The sequence below is a fragment of the Castor canadensis genome, chromosome 4 (genome assembly GCF_047511655.1).
Source record: "Castor canadensis chromosome 4, mCasCan1.hap1v2, whole genome shotgun sequence".
In the NCBI taxonomy this organism is placed as follows: domain Eukaryota; kingdom Metazoa; phylum Chordata; class Mammalia; order Rodentia; family Castoridae; genus Castor; species Castor canadensis.
In genome coordinates this window covers 5,018,319-5,042,477 of record NC_133389.1, presented here as the reverse complement: position 1 = coordinate 5,042,477, position 24,159 = coordinate 5,018,319, and the positions used below count along the sequence as shown (strand labels likewise).

At 38.9% G+C, this 24,159-nt stretch overlaps 1 long non-coding RNA gene across 1 annotated transcript in view; it reads right to left on the bottom strand.

Annotated features, from left to right (window-relative positions):
• Positions 1–3,022: 3,022 nt before the first annotated feature.
• Positions 3,023–24,159, bottom strand: part of LOC141422444 (uncharacterized) — a 98,253-nt gene continuing 77,116 nt past the window's right edge. Inside the window, exons 4-5 of the long non-coding RNA XR_012446978.1 lie at positions 8,870–9,039; positions 3,023–3,444 (exon numbers count right to left, since the gene is read on the bottom strand). This is a non-coding gene — a long non-coding RNA (uncharacterized lncRNA). The remainder of the gene's footprint in view (positions 3,445–8,869; positions 9,040–24,159) is intronic.

Genomic DNA, 24,159 nt, shown 5'->3' with positions numbered 1-24,159 from the left:
GGCATTATTTATTATTTATTTTCAAATACTTATCTTCTCTAGGGAGTTTTTAATCCATTAAAAATGTAGTCCTAATTATAATTTAAGTATCCATGATATATAAATTTTAGATGATTTATGGTTTTATGTTATGAAATACTTCCATCCAGGGTTATAATTAGATTTGATCTTTATAAAAACTTTTTTCATCCTTCAGAAAACTGTATACTTTTCATGTGGGTACTATAGACTTACACTATTGTATTCCACAAACAGAGATGGATAGAGAATTCAGAGCAAAAACACAGAGTCCCATGAAAGTAGCAAATAAATGTTAGACTAATAAGGAACACTTTAAAAGAGAAAGAACAGAAAATGAAAAACTCTATGATTTACCCAAGTGGAGGAAAAAGGTAAATTCTGTAGACCACATTATTGTCACTCACATTTGTTTAGGTTCCAAAAATCCATTTTAATTCCCAAATATGACAGAGTTACTCCTTATGTGACATAACTCAAACCTGTACCCATTTTATTTGTCACCTTTTGTACTGAAGATAATTTCTAACTTACAGCCACAAATTCTCAGCATTTCTAGAAAGACTAACATTTGGCTGATCATTGCTACTAAAACACTTCTAAGTTATCTATTTGTAAAAGGACAGAAAAATCAGGAATGTTAGCAGACTGTTTATTTTTGCTCAGTTCCACCCATCACATCTACTTTTCATGACTTACAGGAGTCAACATTTACCTGGAACTGCCTCTTGATTTTCATTGGTAATTGAAAAAGAAGCCATTTGTCAAATTATATAGAAATTTAAATAATTTAAGATTTCTTTTTTTTTAAGGTTTGAACTGACAGTTCTGGATATCTTCAGCCTAAAACCTTAGATACACTGGTTGCAAATGACATTTTATAAGTTGCATCCCCAGAGGACAACAGGTTGCAAAAATGACCTATCTCAGCATCCATTACTATGAGGACAGAAGAGTTGACTTTTGGCCCCTAGCAATCAAATTGGCAGAAAGTTTTTTCCAGATGCTCATTTAAATTTGTTCTCAAAATAACACAGTTCCTTTTTGACTCAAAAAGAAATCTGAAGCCATTCACTAGAGAATGGAGCAGGACAATGCAGCTTCTGGAGCTGAAATTGCAGTAAAAAATTCAGTCAGAGTGAAAAAAAAGTGAGCACAGTCAAAGGAAGAACTGAATAGAGAGAGACTATCATTTAGTTAAAAGCATCACTGACTTGACCAATGTGATGGTTCCTGGACTAGAATGAAGACAAGACGGCTTACAGCCAGGATGAGAGCCCAAGTACAAGACTATGAATGAAGTCAGTACCATGGTCAGCTTTGATTGACCTTCCCTAACAACCAGGCATTTCTGCCTTACACAGCCCCTGTCTTCTCCAGCACAACCTCTAAGAATTCTTCCTGTGGTCTCTCAGGCAGATGTGCTGATCCACAATGAAAGCCCTGCTCCTCCACCAGGGATCCTCTGTTGACAAGTCAAGTGACCAATATTCAGGCCTCAGTGTGATGCCAACAGTCTGCTTCACCCCCTTGGCAGTGCCAGTTGTCCCCAGGTAGATATAGCAGACATAGAAAGTTGAAGGAATCATAACTATGAACAGCAGATAATAGGGAACAAGAAAGAAAAAATACATCAAATTATTTTTCCTCCTTTAAAATAATGTCTATAAGGACTTCTCAATCTTTACAATCCAGAAGCTTCTTAACACCATAAAAATCTGCTGAAATCTTGAGTGCTAGGTTGTGTTGTCTCATCTAAGTCAAGAGTCAAACATGACTTTTTGGACTTGGTGCCACTAAGAGGTCTTAAAGCCTGATGCTTCCACCATCAGCCCTTTGTTATGTGTGCTACAGTTAGTATTTATCACTTCTCAGAGATCACCATGCTACAGGGGTTTGCACACGCTATTGCCTCTGTTGGAATAACACTTAACACTCCTCAGTCTCCTCTCCTCCTGCGACTGACCAATTCTTACTCAGCTTAGAAGTCACTCCCCCCCAGGAAAGCTGTCCCTGTAGGTACACCTCTTACGTGCTATATGTTTTAACAAAGGTTCACATTTATTATGTATAGTATGTGACTGCTGTTTTAATGGCCAGTCTCTCCCACCAGAATATAAACTGCTTGAAAGTAAGAATTATGCTTGTTCATGACCCTCTTCTAAGCACTATGGCTAATAGGTGTCCGTCCTTACTGAAAGAATCAACCTTTCTGACTACTTAGTGCCACCTTCCCTTCTTATAGCAGATTTTAATTACATTTCATATGTTACTAATACTCCACAGTTAGAAATCACAGAATAATTTGGCTTATAGTTGGAGGCAAAATGGAGTATTTGGGATGTAACTACAGTAGGTAAAATATATTTATTGCTATGATTGCTGGATGCCATCATAAGCAGGAGTCTTCCAACTATAACAGATTCTATAGCTGAGAAAATTCCTACCCCAAATCCATTTCTTCACATCATCTCAACCCTTATAAGTGTTTTCACAATGGTCTTTAAAACTATCATGTAACTTAAGCAAAGCCAAAAAAATCCATGAAAAATCTCTAAATATAATGATTCTGTCATGACACATTGACTTTGGAAAGGTAAAGTTCTGCCTACCCAGGGAATTTATTAATATAAAAGAATATTCTTTCATTTTAGATTTATTGTAGTGAAAATTACAGTCTTCATTTTCAGGGTGGTTTTTTTTGTTTGTTTGTTTTTTGTGTTTTTTTTTTACTTGAAGCATGCCATTTGAGTAAATGTTTCCATACGATCATCTGTGATGTACTGCATTACCTCATTCACCCAAGGAAGGTATTTCAATCTTTCATCCACTGTAAGTACAGGTAGCATTTTTGAGAAACTTTGTGATACACACAGCACACATTCCTGAGTCATTTGTAATTTTCGTCTTCAGACTCTACACCATCCTCACAGTTTAATAAACTAAGTCTCTAGAAGCCAAATGGCATGTTGTGGACTGCTGAGGACAACTAAAAAGCCAAGAATTGAGATTAAAAGAAGATGACATTTAGCCAGTAGTTTTGTTCTTATTAAATGGCCCAAGTGGAGAGAGGCTTAGCTTGAGTTATCATGACTATGAACACAAGTCCAAAATGAAGTAACATTGAATGAATGAGTTTAACATGATAATCATATAACGTTGATACTGATTTACAAAGCATTAATCAAATGACCTTTTCCCTCAAATTCTCTGAGAAAAAGACCTCAGTTGTATAATGAGCTTGTTGCCTGTATATAGGCTTTGTACTTATAAAATAATCAGCTTTTGTGAAACTTTGGTGATATACACAGTCGCGTTAAGCAGCTACACATGGCAATCCGAGTCTCCCTATGTTTTGGTACTTCAGAGATGTAGGGGAGAAAAGTCACATCTTTTCCTCACTCATCACAAGGATTGTGGATGACACTGTACAACAGAAGACAGATGAATGAGAGAAAAGCATGACAAATTTATTTAGGTAAAGTTTAACATGACACAAGTCTCAAGAAGTAAAGAGCCAAAGGTCCTGGGAACACTCTACTTTATCTCTAGGTTGGATCAAGGACAAACGGTAGAAGTCTGATTGGTCAAAAGGGGTAAAATATAATGGTATGAACTAGGGGTGAGTGGCAAGTCCTGTCTGCTCACATTCTAGGAATGGCGCAAGCCACCTGTCACCTGAGGGTTTTATGACATGCCTTGGAGGAAATAAACCAGATACCTCCTTTGTGACTAGACCTGAACAGAAAAATGAGGGAAGACTTTAGTGACTTCTTGCTTCTGCAGTTCTCTCAACCTCTCAAAATATACCATGGTGCTATATTTCAGGATATCATGTCTTAAGGCAGACATAAATAAGATGAAGACATAAATAATAGGAAGAGGATCCAAAGCCCACTGCATCCCTAATTAACATACTTTGGAGAATGCCTCAGGCATGCATCAAACTCAAAATGTTCATACACGACAGTCTTTAACTGATCTGCCCAGACCCAATCTTTCCTTCTGTCCAAATCAGAAAGAAAGCATGATCTCTGCAAAATGAAAATGCGGTTGTGCCACTCCAAACCCATGACATATCAGATAAAGACAAACCTTAACACGGCCTTTACACCCCCTTCTCAACTGACCTACCTCCTCCTCTTGAGCCTCCCCTCACATCACTTCCCTTGTTCTCTGCATGCACTAAAGCATCTCTCAGTTCCTGACATTTATGCAGACTCAGTAATGATGTCTGAGGCAACTGCATATGCAGTTCTTCTTCTGGGGGCTCTTTCTTCATGTACGTTTGTCTGTCAAATGTTAACTCATGCTCTGTTTCCTGGCTTCAATCATTGCCCCACAGAGAGAACTGTGTCCTGCCATTTCTGACTTGGCAAAATATTGCTGCCATAAGGGCTCACAAAATCTTGTGCCTTCCCTGATGGCATTTGTCGAAGTTATACTTGTACTATGTTTGTGTGGCTGCTAGTCTATCTTTTCCATTAAACCATAAACCTCAAAGGCTTAGGGACTATATCTGTTGTTGATATTACTGTACACCCAGTACCAGGTACATACTAGGTACTCAGTGAATATTTCCTGAGTAAACGGGAAGAGGAATAGGAAATAATGAAGGACAATAGAAAAGGAAGGAGGGAGAGAAAGGTATGTACTGTATGTTATTCATTGAAACTTGGATTTAGGGCATAGCTGATGAGTGTTGAAGGGAAGGTTTAGTATTCTAAGCATTGCACACCTGTTAACTGATAGTATATGTATCATATGTCATATATATTTCAGAAGGATCTGAAACACATCATATTCTAAAGCTCAGTACATGCCATCTTGAAAAAAGGGGACCAGCTCCTTCCTTAATGTAGATAATATTGTGAAAACCAGTGAAGAACACTCAACATACTATGTAAAATGGTTAATTACTTTGTAGGATATATAGTCAAAGGTCAATTGTATTCAAAGGTGGTAGATCAAGGTAGCAGCACATATAGACAAAATCATACCTTATAGAGACTATCTTGTTGCTAACTTTTAATAGGGCCACTACTTTGTATTCAAATGTTTAGACATACACGCAGACAAAGGGGGGTCGCATGACACTTATTTGGGAAGCAATTTTGTAACAATGATCTGTAACCAAAAAAAAAAATACATGACATACATCACAGATGCAGTAATAAAGAAAAAAGCTAGGCAGCAAATTGTGTGAGGCACTTATCGTGGGAATGGAGTCCACACACACTCAAAAAGTCAGATCAGGATGCAGAAACTCTATTAAAAATGTTCTCCAGAGCCATCTATTCTTACCCATGCAATTATATAGTGCATACAAAATATATGTGTATATAAATTATATGTATACTTACATATCATATTTGTGTATGGTTAATTAGATAATGCTATATAATATCATTGTAAGGAATAAGAAATTACTTTTTAAAATTATAGGATAGAGTAAAATGCACTTGAAATAGTGTCACTACAGAAAAGCAGGAATGTTGATCCTAGTTAATAGATGATAGGTAGATAGATAGATAGATAGTAGAAAGAATTTTCCAGGTAAGAAGTTCTCTATCACAAGGAAATCAATGAGTAGTTCCACATTTGCTTATTTGTTTTATAGTTGGGCAGTTTGTGGGTCACTCACTAAAATGGAAAAGTAAGTAAATTTAGAGCATTCACTTAATATTTTTCCTAGTATTTAGAAACTTTTGAGATAAAAGGGTCCTGGAAACCTTAATTATGACTACCTGTGACCTTAAAAGATAAAAAGAGGGAAAAGCAGGACACACCAGCATAAGGTCCAGCTGAGTATTAGGACACAACCAATCAGGACGTTGCTTTTCTACCTAATTAGCATAGACATTGAGCAGCACCCTAGAGAAAATGGATTTAAACCTCAGATCTGAACACTTCTCTGGCAACTCACTGGGGACCCCTTCATTCCCGAGGGAGCTTTCATTCTTTCCCTTAATAAACTGCCCTATGCTCCTCTTTTGTTATCTGTGCAGTTCATTCTTCAGCTTTCTGAGACAAGAACCCAGAATGGCAACCCTCTCTCTGGCAACCACCTATACCAGCGCGGTTGAGTGGAGGCTTTCAGTCCTACCTGAACCTCCTATTTCACTTTTAAATGCAAGACATGACTGGGGTAAAGTATAATCATAATCCTTAGCAGTGAGCTGAGTCGCATCTGCGTCATTTATATTTTCCCTACCTTTCCAGATTGGTTTTGATCACATTAAATTATCTTTGGCAGTTGAACTAGGCTCTTAAATTGTCAGAACTCCTGGAAAGCAAGATTTATGTCATAAAGTTCCTGTCTCAGGCATAAATATACTTGTGTCTTAAATATAGGCTGTGAGAACTCCCACTTGGGTGAATTTTCAGTAAGAACCTCTGTTAGTGCCTACTGAAGAACTAGTAGGATATTTCTGAAGGCTCACAACCTCATGGGGTGGGTTTTTCTGTTTTGTTTTTTACGTGTAATGCGATCCAATGAGGAGAATAATGCCTGTTCTAGGAATAATAAATCTTGGGGCTAGAGAGAACACTTGAGCTTAGTGTTCCACATCCCCAGGAACCCAGATTGTAGACATAACGTGGATTGTGTTATTTTTTTTAATCATTGAAAAGCATGTATAGGGAGGAAACTTCCAGAAAAGTGGCATAAGGAGGACCATGTAGCTTCTTCTCCACAGAATAATTACAATTAGTGAAAATTACCTTTGAAAATGTAAATCTCTGGACATTTTTCTCAAGGTAAATAGAGCAAATAGAAAAATATTTATTCAAGAGAATTTACCAGTCTTAATAGGAACAGCCTAGGGGGTGAGGGAAAGGGGGAGAAATGACCCAAACACTGTATGCACATATGAATAAAAGAAAAAAAATAAAATAAGACAAAAAAAGATAAGAACAGCCAGTCTGTGTGTGAGCTATCACCCAGCTTATTAAGAGGGGAACCTCTGCTTCTAGGGTGGGAGACGAGTGCTACCAAGACCACAGTCAAGTGCCATTGAATCCCACAGGAAGTCCTAAAAAACATGAACTGAAACCTGACAAAACTGGGCTGAACTAGAAGACCTGCAAGGAAACTGAATATTTGAACAACACTGTAAACCAACTCAATTTAACACATCTATGAAACCTCCAGCTATCAATGATAGAATTCAAACTCTTAAGTGCACAGAGAACATTCTTCAAGGCAAACTGTATAATCACCACAAAGCCATCCTCAAAAAATGTAAAGAATGGAAATAACATAAACTATGTTCCCTGACTGAGGCAGGCTACAAATAGGAAAAGATTAGGACTCATATATCCTAATCCAAGATTAGGATATATGACTTTCTGTATTGCATTTCAGAATGAATGTTTTTCCTCTCTCTCTCTCTGACCCTCTCAATTGCAAAAAGAAAAAATTAACAGCTGTATCAACTGAGAACATATGCAGAGTGATCCTGGATGCTTTCATGCCGGAAACAAGGAATTTGTAAATCTTCTGATCAGAGACCATAGGGCCTACAACATGACTGCCCGGGAAGGAAAATAGAAATGAGTAAAAGAAATGCAGAAAATTCACAAACGTGTGGAAAATTAAATACACTCTGGGGTAATGAAAGTGTTCAAAACTTGATTGTAGCAATTATTGTACAACTCTGTTACTATACTAAGAATCATTGACTATGCATTTTAAATAAATGAATTATATGGTATGTGAATTATATCTCAGTGAGGCTGTTTATTAACAAAAAAAAGACCATACACTTCAACAAACATAGTCACACAGCATTCATGCATACATTCACATAGCTTATAGCAATTTAAGTGAAAATGTGAAAGGTAAAATTTATAAAACAAAAAAATGGAAAATATTTCTTTGTTAGTAAGCACCTTTGTATACTCAAAATGATTCTACTACATAATATTTCATAAAATTCCTCTGCCTAATTGTATGCCCTGAATGTTCTAAGGCATTTTGTTAAAAGTAAGGCAATTAAATAAGATTCATCCCCATCTGAAGCATTTTGCTTATCTTTTTCAATGATCTTATCTAGCGGCAGGATAAGAAGAGAGGCCCTGGACACTTCTGTGATCCAGTCAAGATGCTCCTGTCAACTTAAACGTGATCAAGATACTGTTAAGTTGCAAGGATTTCTCTGAATCTGAGAAACTCTTATTTTGTAATCCCATTACTGTTTAATTATGGCAATAATAACATAGTATATCAAAGCATCACTTTTGCATTTTCTCATATCAATATTTTTAAGATTATTGTAAAATTTAAGCAGAAATACATGCACAAATAATATCCAAACAGCAATGCTGAATCTGTCTCACAAAAAGGCTCAATAAGTACCAATCACAATAGACATAAAACATATAACCATAAAAATACAACAGCAACATTTATTGAACAATTTCTGCTGTCCTCGTACCAGGCTCAGGATTATTCATACAGTATCTCATTTAATCCTCAAGGCAACTTGATAAAGTATATACTACCAAGTTTCCTACTTTCCAGTTGAAGTGCTGGAAGTCAAAGAGGGAAAATAATTTATCCAAAGCCAATACTTTGATCAAGATCAAAACTGGTCTTTCTACAGGGCCAGCAGCCTATATTGAGACAACTGTATCAGTTATTAAAATCCCGAAGTACTTGAATGTATGCTGGCTGGCAAATAGCCAATTCCCAGCCTTCTCCAATGTTCTGTCTGCATAGTCCACCTTCCCACCACCCCAGCCATTCTAACACCTTCTCGCAACCCAGAACTCATGACTTCACCCTACACTCTGGCTATGCCCGCGTCCCTGTCTTAGTGGTTGTCAAATCTTTTAATACCATCCTTACCCACTGGCTCCCAAAGTCCATGTATATATAGACACTGCTCCAAAAGACCATTGGAGAATACAATTGATGATGGTGGCAAGATTCATGACAGCCCAGGTCTGTGACCTCTAGGCATGGTCTTCCTCCAGCCAATGCTAAATGCTGTTGTGGCAGGATCCCAGGTCACATTACTGCAATACACAAATGAAGTGCTGCTTAGCACAGCAGCATCCTTCTCTTCCACAACACATGGACCTACTGAGTCAAGGAGAAGAAAACCAATGTCAGAGAAAACACTCCAATTAAGATACTATTGTTATTAAAATTGCCATGACCAGCTGGTACTCGGAGAGCTCTTCACTTATAACTAAGCAATGGAGCCCTTCCTCTTTTCCTTATAGATCAGGCTAGTTTTGCCCTCATTGTAAAAGGGAAAGTCTTGAGTATTTTGCAGCATGAGTAGCATTCCCAAAGCACTCTGGCAAGTCAGAAGAGCGTGATACAAGAAATCCTGCAGCCCTTCTGAGTTCACCTACAGCTGGAAGGTAGAGTCATTTTTGCCTCAAATATTTGAATCCAAGAAATGTTTTGGCTTGAAATAAACAATTGAGAAAGAATGATTTTTTGGTTGGGTTAGATATAATTATTGTATTGTCTTTCTTACTTTCCTTCTAGTTAATAAACTTGAGTGCCATAAAAGAACAAGAAAGAAGATGTACAGTCAGAACAGAAGAGAATCAAGGTTGAATATAAGGAAATATAGACACGTGTGGCTTCATGAACATACATGCCCAGAATATGTCTCATAGTCACTAAAAGCAAGTCTCTTGCAGTAAGTGGCTTGGTGCAAGCCTAGGCAACATATGTCAATGAGGCACATGAATTTCCAATGGTATGTAGTGAGGATTCTGAAGCTGAAAAGGGCAGTGCTTTGCTCAAGAATCCAAGTATATTGGTAAAGCAGGGCCCACTAGTGGTTCCAAAGAAGGCTGCTGATGGAGAAAGCAGGCAGTTAAAGCCATGACCCCCACTGCATCCACTCAACTATTCTCCTGAACCCCATTAAGGCTCTCTTCTGGGACAGACCCAGCTATCCAGACCTCTCTGTCTTAGATTCTTTCCATCACACCACAGGAGCTCCACGATGCCCTCTTCTGACATGGAGCTTAAATAATAAATGCTGAGATTAGATATTTCAAACTCTACCTACCATACCAAGGAACTTGGTGCTGCCTTTAAGCATTTCATTTTCACTATTCTGACTCAACTCTCACTGAATTTTGTTCCACTCATCAGAGCTCCACATGTCCCCTCTCATAACAGAATGGCTTCTGACCACTGGAAGCAGAGCCCGTCTAAGAGGTCACTGCACCACACTTACTCAGGAAACTTAGTTAGGAATCTATCCCAGCAGTCTATGTAAGTGCGTATGTTAGCTGAGTGCTGGGTCACAAAAGCCATGTGCACATTGTGGTCTTACACAGCAGAGGTGCCAAGGTAGACCAGTTGCCCAGCTTTGCCTTTGCTCTTCACAAAGCATTTGAAGACTAATTTAAACATCAAGGTGGATGACATAAATAAAAGGCTTTCCAACTTCCACCAACTATTATGATTTTTTAAAAATTGAATCAGGCATTGTCACTGAATTCACATCTAGGATTAACTGACCCTCCTCAATTCTTTAAATCTCTGTTAGAAAACACTAAGCTGTTTAAACCTTTAAATCAAAACAGTGCTGACTTTTAAATACCTAGAGCTAGAATAAGCTTTGAAGAATTTAGACAAACCTCTGGCAGCACATAGCTTAGGCTTAGTTTTCATTGAATCCTCCAAGTTTTTCCATTAAATTATCAACTTGCTGTTTCTCTAGAGTCTTTGTAATAAATTTCCTGGATTAAAGCCTAAACCTTAAATTCAGTTTATTGAAGCTCATATACAAATGTCCAACAAACAAAGACAGAAAACTCCGTACCTATGTTCAAATTCTAAGAGTGTGATTTTCACGAATTTTTTACCATGGTTCTGTATATTTGTATATGCATTTAATATTTTCAAATGCATTATATAATTGGACACATTGAAGTGTAGACAATAAGTACTCTTGCTTATTTTTGTTACCTTGGTAAAAATATAATTATAAAATAATCTCTAAAATTTTATTGTTCCCTGTTTCAGATAATCTCTTTGGGATAGCTAGGTTATTTAATATTACATTTTAATCTTTTATTCCTAGTGATCTGGATTAAAATATTTCTTTGGTGACATAGGAAATTATTCCTTTGCTTTGTTCTTAGAATCAGGACTGCATTAAACATCTTTCTGTGTCTAAATGCCTAAAACAGTGCCTGGATTAGAATTCAATAAATAAATATAAAATTAGTAATCAACTTTGAGGAACTGGTCAGTTTTTTAGAAAATAAGCAATTTCAACAAAAACCACATAATTATTTGAATCACTTTTCTGATGCATATATGATAACTGCTTTTCTAAACAAGTTTTGTGGTCTAGATGCAAGGTTTGTGACATGGTGTGCTGGGACACATATAGACAGTAAAGTGGTTAATGTCATGAAGTAAATTAACATAACTGAATCCTTATAGGAAATTTTCCCACATAAAACACATACCAATTTATCTAGTTTACATACTTGGGACGTGCCAATAGATAAGAAAATATTTTTATGCACTTTAGAAATTTTTAAAAATTTATTTTATCATTTTTACGTTTACTTACATGTGTATACATTATTTGGGTCACTTTTCTCCCCACAGCCCCGGCCCCAGGCAAAACCTGTTCCATCCTTTTGTTCTCTGATTTTGTTGAAGAAAAAACATAAGAGAAAATAAGAAAGACATATCATTTTCGCTATGATATAAGAAAGACATTGCATTTTTGTCTGTATGATAATTCTGCAGAGAGATTCCTAGTGTTATTGCATACACTTGTGTATTGCAACCCACATTGGCTCATGTCTACCAGATCGCTTCACTACTTCCTAGTCCCCTTCCCATAGTGGCCTCTGTCAGTTTAAGATTACTGTATTTGCTCCTCTACAGGGAGCACATCAACCACATTCAAGTTTTAGGTTTCCTTCCCTTTCCCTATCTCTCCATGCGTGGTCTCCTCTTAGTGTGTGACCCATGTCCAATAATATTACTGCGTTTGTTTTAAGTCTATAATCCACACATATGAGGAAGAACATGTGATTTGGGGCTTTCTGAGCCTGACTAACTTCACTTAAGATGATGTTCTCTAGATCTATCCATTTATCTGCAAATGACAAAAATTTTATTTTTCTTTGTGGCTAAATAAAATTTCATTGTGTATAAGTACCACATTTTCTTAATCCATTTTTCAGTAGTGAGACATCTTGGCTGTATCCCTGGCTATTGTGGATAGTGCTGCAATAAACATGGGTGTGTATGGGTCTTTGTAGTAACCTGACTCACATTCCTTTGGGTATATCCCTAGGAGTGGTATTGCTGGATCATATGGCAGATCTATTTTTAGTTTTCTAAGAAGCCTCTATATTGTTTTCCATAGCAGTTGTACTACTAGAAATATTCTCTGATTCAAGTTTTTCAAACTTTAAAAAGGAAAAACTCTAAGTAGAGACCAACAATCTGGAAGTGCGTGAAAGCATTAAGCTTGTAGAGTTGGTGGGTGTGCCGTAGGGAGGAGATTGCATTTTGGCAATGAAGGTGTGATCCCCTCAGAACAACAGCAGCATTGGTTTTTTAAAGTGGGGTCTGCCTTCTACACTTCTGTGTTTGTATTTTAATGTTTATCCTGCAATGAGCTGACATTCCTCCTGTCTGGGAACACCACAATGGCCTTTTTCATTAGAGGGAAGGGACTCAGGGTTGCTAGGTCGATGTTGAATCAATTATTCTAACCCTCTGGGACTTGTAGTTCACTCCAGAGGCCATTGGATGAGTGTGCAGTGAAGTGGCTCTTCCTGGATTTGGGATGTTATGACTAACTGCACATTGAAAGATGACTTTCAAAACTTCTATTTATTGTCAATTATGGCATGAAATCGCTGCTGAGTATCAGCAATCTAATTTATTCATTTAAATGTGTGATTAGCCAATTATTGTCCTCCCACTTCCCATCACTCAGCTCAGACCCTGCAAGGAGATGAGTTTTCATTTCACTCTTGAATGATTTCTTTGGATATCCAAGAGAATTATGGTGTATGCTGGCTGCTGGTCTTCCCACAGAGTCAAGCCATCCAGATTCCATGCCCCTTAAATGGCCCAGTCTGCTTCAAGTTGTCCCTCTCCTCATAGAGGATACATGAAATATTGGAGATTTTCAAGTAACCCTTCTTCCTCCAACTGCCAACCAAATACAGCTGTCAATTTCAGAGCCATGTTGCCCACACCAAACCCCCAGCCCCAGACCTCAGCAGTCAGCTGCAGTGTCCTCCATGGAGACTGTCACTCAGAATCTGGAGCATAATCCCAGTGACACTGGATAGATAGAAACTCTCAACATGAAACCTGGCAGGACATATATGTGTAATCAATGGCATTGATTATTTAACCTTGTGTCCCTGACAGCAAGTAAAACAATATCATATCTGCAAACATATCATATCTGCAGAGAGAAGAGGAATAAAAGTTGTCATCACCCCTCAGGAGAAGGATGTGCCCTTGTGTCTGAGAGAAATGTTGAGAAGAGGGAGCAGAGTCAGAGCCCTGATTGAAAACAGGCCTCTGAAGGAAGTCAGGGACAGGGTTGGGTGCTGCCAGTTTCATGTCTCTCTCACAAGAATTCTAAATTCCTCCTAAGAGGCAGGCTTGACAGCTACAGGGTCCCTGGTTATCAACCATGAACATGGTCACCCTAAGAAGCAGCTCTGGGACCTTTCAGAAATGTGTCAATGTTTATTGCTGGGAAACTCTCCCAGAGGCACATGCCTGTGTACCCCCTCACCACCACACACACGGGAAGATGACACACAAGGTGATGTTCCTGTGTGGAATCTGCAGTACTCCAAGATTGATGCTGTCTTCCTCCGGGCATCACTGGGAAAGCACCCCAGACTGGTTCTGGCTCCATGTGCTCACTCTTTAATAGCTACTCAGCACCATGGTTTTCAAACATCCCCTTGGAGATTCGGAATAGATTTGACGGACCTTAAAAGCTCTGCAGGAAAGGAACTTGGTGTACTTTGTTCAGCAGAGCGTACTCCAAGTGACTTTAATTGTGGAGTTCTTTTAATTCCTAGCACTTACTGGCATTCCAGGGAGCTTTGTTTTGGAAACACCTAAGGAGACTATGGACAGAACATGGTGGAGCCTTAGGTTGGGGAAAAAATTATGTCTTTACTTTCACTCAATGCTGACTTAGAGGTAGCATTTCCTTCCACTGTGAATGCAAGCAGCCCACAAAATGCCTTTGTCACCTAGAGAAATCAAGCCCATTTTCATTTTATGTCACAATGCTTGCAAATCTCTCCTGCACTCATCACTAATTACCCTAGTCATTGATGTGCAACCAGGTGTCATCATTTAATTTATTCATAAGGCACGTTACTATATCACAAATTTATTTTTTAAGACTAAGCTGCATTTTAATATAGTTAGTTGGTTTCCTTTGTAGATTCAGTGCTTTATTCATTTGAAAACATTATTCTAATAAAGGGGACCACAGACTCCACACCCAAAGGGATCCACCACAGAAGGTATCAAGCATCTCTGTCTGGCTTCCCTCTGACAGATCTGGTAGACTGGGTTGCTCAAGATATGTTATTTTCCTAAGCCATATCAAAAGATGCTCATAGAAACATGAGACAGTGTGAGACAAGCAAACGGGCACACAGCAGGAAGGAGAGGAGGGGTGACGTCAGGAGTGGGATGGTCTCAGGTCCAGAGCTGGTGCTCTGCACACAGTCACATCCTGGACAGGAAAGAAAATCACAGATTGTAGAAAGGACAGTAGCCCTTCTTGGATTTTGTTTTCTATGTGACTAACTCTAGGTTAAAAAGGACAATGGAACTCTCTAGGATCATCTGATATGTAATGCATGAGCGCAGCAGTCACACCAGGAATGTGCCATGGCCAAGGCCATTGCTGACAGCAAGCGTCCTGTCTGCAGCTTGTGGGCAAATGCAAATGCCTGGCGTGCATGGGATTAGATTCAGTTTCCCCCAGGGCAGTGACAGGGCTGAGACCCACGCTGACTTTATTACTGAGAATGATGTGGCCTTGAATGAGACCTACAAACGGAAAGAAAGCCATCAACACATGCCATCACCACACTAAAGCAAGAAAGTCTAGGGAAGTGATTGCACACAGATCTTTCATCAGATGGAGAAGAAAGCCTGGGGTACAACCATAGATATAGTCACTTCATTGAACATATTCCCTTAGGGAAGCAAAGAAAGCTCTTCATCCATACTAATGACATTCCTTTTGAAAGTGGGTATTTTAAAAACCACCAGTGACAGGGTCCAACACACAGCACCTATCAGAATCTCTGGAGCTGAGACTCAGCCTGTTTCTAAATTTCCCAGTGAATTTAATGTGTAGCTGGGGATGAAAGTCACACCCTGGGCTTACAGTTAGCTCAGTCCTCAAACTGTTGCCACGTTCTCAGTTCAGACAAGTCAAAAGGGCCAGGAAGCCAAACAAGTTAACCCAGCACATCAAGTTAGGTGTTTGTATGTAAGTCCACAATGCATTAGCAGCTATGGCGTCTTTACTAGCAGAAATATCTAACCTAAGTTCTCCATCTACCCTCCTGCACACAGTTGATGACAAGTGATGAATCACTGGCCATGCTGGACCCCAGCCCACTGTGCAGTGTGAACGACATTTCCATTCTGAGCAAGAAGTCCTGCTCTAAGAGGCTTGAAGAGAAGTCGGGAGGAGAGGACTGCTGAAAACAGAGAATCAGGGTCCCAAGTTTGGACTTTCTGTTTGTTACACTGTGTAATTTTGTGTAAATTCCTTACCCTCTTAGAACCTGTTTCTTCATTTGTAAAACAGGGATGTTGAAAATTACAATATTGAATTGTGATGATTAAGTGAACAACTGCATAAACAACCAGTATCTAGTACTTCCGTAAATAGAGTGTGGGTTTTTTCTAGTAAGAAGCTCCAACTCACCTATTTTTTCATTCCAATTGCAGCCAATTTCAATATAGTTTGTGTTGCTGAAAATTCAGCATATCTCAACCTAAAAAAATTTAAATTACATACATCAGGAGCCAATCCAAGAAACTGAGGTCCACAGAAGGATCCAAGTTCCCACAGCCTTTACTCTTTTACTCAGTGTCACTTATGAGACAGTCCTAAATGGAATGTCACCTAGATTTACCTACCATTTATTTTGCTAAGTCATCTGTAAGCAAAATGTAATACCACATAATTTAACAATATAATCAATCAGATTAGAAGAAGCAATAAAATTAGAGGTGACAGGTAAACGGCCACATTTCCTCACTCTGTTTTTTTGTATATCTCATTTTTCGATAATGATATTCACTTCATGACAGAGCAAAATAATTTTCCTAACAGACATTCTCCCTTATTATATGTATATGCAATGAGAACAGAATAAAAACAAAAGTTCTCTTTCAATTGGTTCTATTATTATCAAACCCTAAATGAGGAAGATACAATTTGCATATTTTAGAAGGCTTTTAAATGAATTAGCTAATACTTAGCTACTTTTGAATTTAAAAAGCAAAACAATATTAGTAAGAAGGAGAAAGCACTCCAACAATTCCCTCTTTCATGTCATCAACCAAATAAGAAAATGCTACATGAAATAGTAGCATGAAGATTGTGTGTTTGAAGCAAGGGATAGCATCACAAAGAGGTTCTGGTGTCACAGGCTTCACATAAGCAAGGATGCTTATGCAAATTACACTAGTGATTTTGTTACTGATGTTTCTACGCTAAGCAGGCAGTGGTTGAAGTGCTTTTCCATCAGAAAGAATTTTGTTTCAGTTACCTATTTCTGTGTGTAAACTATCCCAAAACTTAGGGAGTTAAAACAGCCAGTCATTTTGTTTCAGTCGTAATTTCACAAGTCAGAAATTAGAAGGGCTGACCTTGTTGGTGGAGTGGCTCAAGTGGTAGAGCGCCTGCCTAGCCAGCGTGAGGCTCTGAGTTCAAACCCCAGTGCCACACACACAAAAAAAAGTAACAAGTGCTGATCTGAGTTGTTCATCACTGATCCACACACCCTCTCATTTACGCAATGGGGCTAGAAGACGAATTTCTCTCTCTCTCCCTCTCTCTGTCTCTCTGTCTGTCTTCTGTGTGTGTCTCTCTCTCTGTCTGTCTCTCTCTCTCTCACTCTCTCTCTGCCACATATGCACAAACAAAAACCAAAAAGTACAATCACTATCTTTCATATTATCAAAAATATTTTTTAAAGGTACAGACTACAAATTATTAGGAGATTTTTAGAGCATTTTAGCAAAGATAAAGAATATCATAGCATACAACATTTGAGACAAAAATTGCACTTCTAGAAATTCAACCAAAGAAAATTATTAAATAATAAATAAGAAGAGGGAGGATGTCTTACACTAATAAGAAAAACTTATAAACAACTTAAATGTCCAGCAATTGACAATTAGTTGAGTAAATTATGAACAAAATTATGTAATAATATTTTCATTCATAATAAGAACATAAACTGTTTATTAACATGGAAAGATGTTTGTGACATATAACTGAGAAGAATAGGATATAGAATAGTATTTATAACTTTTATAATTTGATGTGAGCTACTGGCACCCAGCTCCAATTTTGTTTCTGAATTACTCATTGGAGAGAGAACTATTAGGCATGAAATGTCTAAAAATGTTCTCTTATTGGTGGATTAAATTATAAGTTAATATATTTTTTTTACTTATCTGAATTTTCTGCAATGGAAATTACTTGTGTAATTTTTAAATGCTTAAAAGAAAAAGGAAAAACATCTTGACTACAATGTAAGAGTTCTTCAGATGCATTTTAAGATCCTAAGTGCAGGCTGGACCAAGTGCCTGTAGTCCCAGGTACTTGGAAGGCAAAGACAGGCCAGCCCTGTCCTAGCAAGCACAAGGCCTTGAGTTCCAACCCCTGTACCACCAAAATAAATAAATAAGATTCTAAGTGAAGATTAAAAGCAGACAGAAGATAACACACATGCCTGTGATTTCCATTAGTCCTTCTGTAGGTCACAACCATGCTCATTTACAAGATATTTGGCAAGTTGAGCTCCCTATCGCAAGAAGTCATTATTAGAACAGTATTGACATGTATCATTTTTAACATTATCGAGCTAAAATCACTTTTATCAAAGTAAAGTTTTGGTTTGGGATTCAACAGCCTGAGGCATTAGTTAATTTCAACTTATGTGCACAAAGAAATATTCAGCCACTGTCCCAACTGATGTTCTAGAATCACAGTAAAGAGAAAGGAAATTTTGTATTTTGTCTTCAGAGGGTATTGGGTTGATTTTTTTTTTTAATTTTAAAAGTTCTCCTGCAATTTACTTGTCATCTTTTATGGCACCATTGAAAAAAATTCAGTAGGGATCAGGCTAACCCCTTTTCTTTCACAATGAGTTTAACAAAAACTAAGTAAAATCCACATTTTAACAGCAGCAATGTCTTAGTAGCAGAAAGTGATTATCTTTCTAAGTCCATAAAATAATCCATCTGGGTATTTTTTAGCCTTTATTTCTAATTAGACACAATATTTGAGAACTCATTTATCCACTGCCTCAAAACTTAAAAACCTTTGTTAAATAACAGGAATGAGTCAGGTATTGCATAATTCACCCCTCCTTTTTGAAGGCCATGTTGCTTAATGGATGGCCGGCTGGATGGGGACTTTGGAAGCAGTGAGAGTGTTCTCAGGGCGCCTCTGTAGCCTGAGATTCCTAGCTTACTCCTAGCTCTGGAGGCTCAGCTTGGAAAACAGGAAGAGCGATTTCTCCTCTTCACTGCTCTCTTAGGATTAATTAGATAATCAATCAGGAACAGGAATTGAGAATCCAGAACTCCATGGAGTTGGCTTTCTATGCATATTTAATGAATATATGCATAGATTGAATTAGGAGAATAATCTGAGGTTTACAGAAGGCTTGAGCCCCTTAGTGAGTTCCCAGTGGGGAAGTTCATAGGTGGGAAGACCCTCTTGCTCCCTAGCTCTTGCCAAGCTGTTGAGCTACCTGCAGTCACAAAGCAATGTAGGCATCCTCCTAGCAGATACATTTTAAAGCCATGCCTAGTAATAGGCTGGGTCTCAATTTTTAAGAGGTCTTGTGAGTATCCCAGAACCAACCACACTTCCCAATCCAGTGAACATGAGGAGGGATCAAATTAAAATGAACTAAGGACAAATGCACATGAAAAAAGCTAACTTCCAACAAACTGGAATTAAAATACCTTTTAAGCTGGTCATAGTGGTTCACACTTGTAATCCCAGCTATTCAGGAGGTAGAAATCTGGAAGATCACTGTTCAAAGCCAGCCTGGGCAAAAAGTTAGCAAAACACCATCTCAACAAAACAAGCTGTCATCCCAGCTATGCTGCAGGCCCTAGGTAGGAGGATCATGATCTGAGGCCAGCTGAGGAGAAAAACATGAGACCATACCTGAAAAATAACTGAAACAAAAAGGTCTGAGGTGTGGCTCAAGTGGTAGAGCTCCTGCCTAACAAGTTTGAAGTCCTGAGTTCAAATCCCAAGTCCACAAAAAAAATACAATAAAATGCATACTAAACCCCTCCTAGCAGTATCTTAAGTTATTGCCTTTGAGCAGCTTGCACACTTATTAAAGTTATGTGAGAGAGAGAGACAGCAAGAGAGATGAATAGTCCTCAGTATCTGAACATGATAGACTAACACTTCCTACCATCTTCTCCCTCACTCTCCAGGTGTAATGGTTTGGATATGAAACGTCCAAATGTTCATATGTTGAATGCTTGCTCCCCAGAGGGTGAGATTTTTGAGGGTGGTAGAAACTTTAGGAGGTGGGGCCTAGCTGGAGTAGGCCACTGGGGTGTGCCTTTAAAGGTCATACCTGGTCCCTGGTTCCAATCTCTCTCTGCTTCCTGGTTGCCATGCCAAACAGCTCTGCTCCACCACGCCCTTCTGCCATGATAGACTGACACCTCTGAAACCACAAGCTAAAACAAATCCTTCCTCTCTTAATTTGTTTATGTCAGGCATTCTGACACAGCAACGAGAAAAGCTAAGTAATACGCCAGGTCTAGCAAAAAAGAAATAACCCAGATTAAAATATAAACTAAAATAAAATACCCTCTCCCAAGTGGAGAACTATATTCCCATATATAAAGAGATATATCTTGTCCTGATAACATACTTTGATTCTTTGCCCAACCATGAAGAGTAAGCGGATTTAAAACACACACATCACACAATAAGGGGAGAACACGCATGGGAGAAATAGGGAAAGGAAAGGGAACCTAAAACTTGAATGTGGTTGATGTGCTCATTGTAGAGGAGAAAATAAAGTAATCTTAAATTAGCAGAGGCCACTATGGGAAGGGGACCAAGAAGTAGTGAAGAGGTCTGGCAGAGATGAACCAATGTGGGTTGTAATACACTTGTGCATGGAAGCAACACTAGGAATCTCTCTGTGTAGCTATCCTTATCTCAAACTATCAAAAATATTATGTCTTTCTTATTATCTTTTATGTTTTCTCTTCAACAAAACTGGAGACGAGGAGGGAGGAATAGGTTCTGCCTGGAAGCAGGGGACTGAGGTGGGTAGGGAGAGGTGGTACAAATAATGTTTAACGTGTAAGTAAATGTAAAAACAATAAAATAAAAGGAGAAAGAAAAAAAACACACACAGAAATGCACACACACGGTAGTACTACACAAAGGGTAAAAGAGAAACATATGCTATTCACGTTGGAATATACTGTTTGTTTTCTTAAGTATTTTATAAATGCCCATGATTGGTTAAATTCAAATATATGAAAGCAGGCATTTATTTGAGAGGAAATGTTTAGTTAAAAAAAAAAAACTTTGACTTCAATCTATCTTGCATTGCACTTGAATAAACAGAAAAATCATCTAAGCCATTTGAATTTTAATACATTTTATGGCCTTTTTATCACCTTTCCAAAGTGCTTCCATACTTATACAATACAATAAACTACCAAAATGATTCAAATTCTTTTATGGCCTGGTAGAGGTGGAATTTGAGTTAGCACACCAGCTGGATAGAATAATAGCAGCTGCTATAAATTCAAATCCCTTTTCATAAGAAAAGATGCAGACCTCACCTCGATAGCTTATTGTTCTGCTCACCGCCCACCTGGGGACTAAGTTTCATTAGCTGCCCACACAGGTCAGAAATACACTAAAATGCACATGAATCAGTCTTTGTGACCAGGCATCTAATTTGTGTATTGGTTACAGAGGTCCTGTACTTGCAAAGTTAGTTCAATCCAAATAACAAACTTGAAGGTTGGCTGAAATGGACCCACTTCATAAACAAGGAGGACCAATTCTCTGAATTGAAACAGTTGAAAGCATTTTGCTTTTCCCACCTAACCTGGGAAACAGCTAGGAAGAGAGGGGCTGGGAGTGTAGGACCCACTAAAACTGCCAGTGTTTAACAGTTCAAAAAATAGAATGCTGGAGAACTTCTGAAAGGGATTGCTACAACATTTACTGAAGACACCTGAGCAACAATTCTTATACTTCAGGAGATCATTTTAAGAATCTGTTGAAAGAGCCAGGCTGACTCTGTAGCAATCTAAGGACACCTTGAAGACTTCATAGACCTTTTCATGTCCAACAGAAAAACTCACTTCTGGGTGTCTGTGGATCCTTTCTGCCTTGCTCTTAGTCCTTCCTGTATATCAACTCTTAATAAAAGTGTCTCTGATGGGCCAGAAATGTGTATATCTACAACTTCTGAATAATCCTCATAATAACCATCCAGTGGAATTATTGCCCCAGTTCAGAACTGAGGACATGATGTGAAGACAAAGCAGGCACAGATCTGACAGAGGACAGGAAGCCTAGAAATGGTATCCCAGCTCCTGACCCAGAGCCCATTGGGAGGTGCCCTCCTCACCCTGGGTTTGTAGAACATGCCCTTACTCCTGTTTCCACAGTGAAGGACCTCATTCCAATGAGTGCAGAGCACAAAGCATCAGGCCTATGTACACAGGAAAGCCCCAGGCCTCTGGGCCCACTGTGGCCAAGACTATATCAATACAGCAAACTAGTTACTTGGGGCTTCCAGCAAAGAGAACCCACCAAGACCCGGACTGCCAACAAGAATGCAAAGCCAGGCATCAAACTCACTCACAGTCAGCATTTCATGGCAGGATTTAACAACTCTCCTCAACCTGTGAGCCATACATTTAAAGAGAAGTGAGAAAAAACAATGTTTTCATTAATGTTTGGGGATAAAGAAATATTTGATAGTCATTGTAATAACCAAATCCACTGTTCTAATTTACATGCATAGCCCCTGTTATAGTCCAGAAATAACTGAAGGCAACTGTCCAAATTTATTCATTAATGCCTGGAAGGATTTTTGTTGTTTTTATTAGACAGTTGACACTCTCTGTGACTTAAGTTTATAACATGATTTTTACACCTCCCTCATTCGCTTTAGATTGTGTAAGCCTACGGGCACAAAATAAGTACGTAAGTGATTTAGGGGAGTAAATAGAAGTCACCAAGAGGTTGAGTTGTCAAGGATGAGGTGTTAAGGAGGTAGCACACCAGCTCAGCACTCCCTCGACAAGGGAGAAAATGCAGAGGAAGAGGACCAGCAGTCAGACGTGTGTGCCTGTGTCCTAACTAGGTTCCTCACCCCAAGAGTTTTCATCAGGTAATGGAATTATTGGAAAATGTGTAGGGAAATAAGGAAGCTCAGAACAGCCCTACCCAGGTGGACAAAGAGTCCCTGGAGAGATGGGCCTCACTTCTCAGCAGCTGCTTGCTCAGTGAGCATCTTCCCTTTTCTTTTATGAATCCACCTCCTTCTGGCTACTCTGTGTGTCTTGGCCTCAGTATTGCTCTCCAGCCTCCTGCCTCTCTACTCCTGATTGGCACCAAGCCTCCCCAGTGGGCAGGCTCTCCACCCAGGCACTCATGGGCCTGGAGATAGCATTCAGTATGACATTGGCTGTGAGACCCAGGCATTAAGATCATTGCTTAAATGGCAGGTGCTCTAGATGAAAGAACTGCCTGATCCTGTTTCCCCAATGGGCCATGCATGTTAGTCTTTGCTGCATAGATGGTCATGAGGCCATCTGGAGGCAAAGTAGCTTGCTATAAGGATCCTGGGGCCAAAACTAGACAGCCACCAAGGATCAAGGCAAATCTCACTCTTATACCCTTAGTGGTGCTTCTGACATCTGACTCCCTGCAATACTGACTGATCAAGGCTCTTCATGTTCCCCAGTCTGGGTTCCAGAGAAATGAGTCTTGTTGGCCTTTTAGACAGAGCCTTCCTCACCAGTCACTTCTGGAACAACCAAGACAAACAGAACAGGAACTTGCTGAACTCTGTGTTTAGTATGACACCACCACTCCACCCATGACGGCAAATATTTCCCAGAATCCCCTTCTTGTACAGTCATAGGTTAAGGTGGCTCCTCAAATCACTAACCATAGCCCAGTAATTCCAATCCTAGATATGTCCCCAAAAGCATGAAAGGAAGATACCTGCATATAAATGTACATTGCGTTCACAATAACTAGAGGAAAAAACCCAGCGACCAATGGCAAATAAGTGAACAAACACAATTATCTGTACAGTAGAATATTATTTTGTTGTAAAAAAGGAATGATGTTCTAACACATGCAACCCTGTGGATAACCCTTGAAAACATAATGCTAGTGACAGAAGCTAGACACAAAAAGTCACATATTATGTGATTCTAGATCCAGAATAGGCAAATTTACAGAGATATATGAAAGATACCAGGGGCTGGAGAAAGGGCTTAGGACTAGCTTCTGTTGGGGTGATAAGAAGGTTTTGGAAACACGGGTTACTTGTGTACAGCATTGTGTGAATGCCACATATAGTAAAAATGAGTAAAATTTGTGAATATTTTATCACAATGTGTGTGTGTGTGTGTGCGAAAGAGAGACAGAGAGAAACACTTACTAGAATTAGGAAGACATCATCACTCCCCAAAGGCCCATGTGAAAGGCTTTGTTCCCAGCCTATGGCACCACAGGGAGGTGATAGAGCCCTTAGAAGGTGAAGCCTGGTGAAGGAAGTTAGGTCAGTTGGAGTGTGCCCTTGAAAGAGAGAGCAGGACCCTGCCCTTTCCTCGACCTCTCTCTGCTT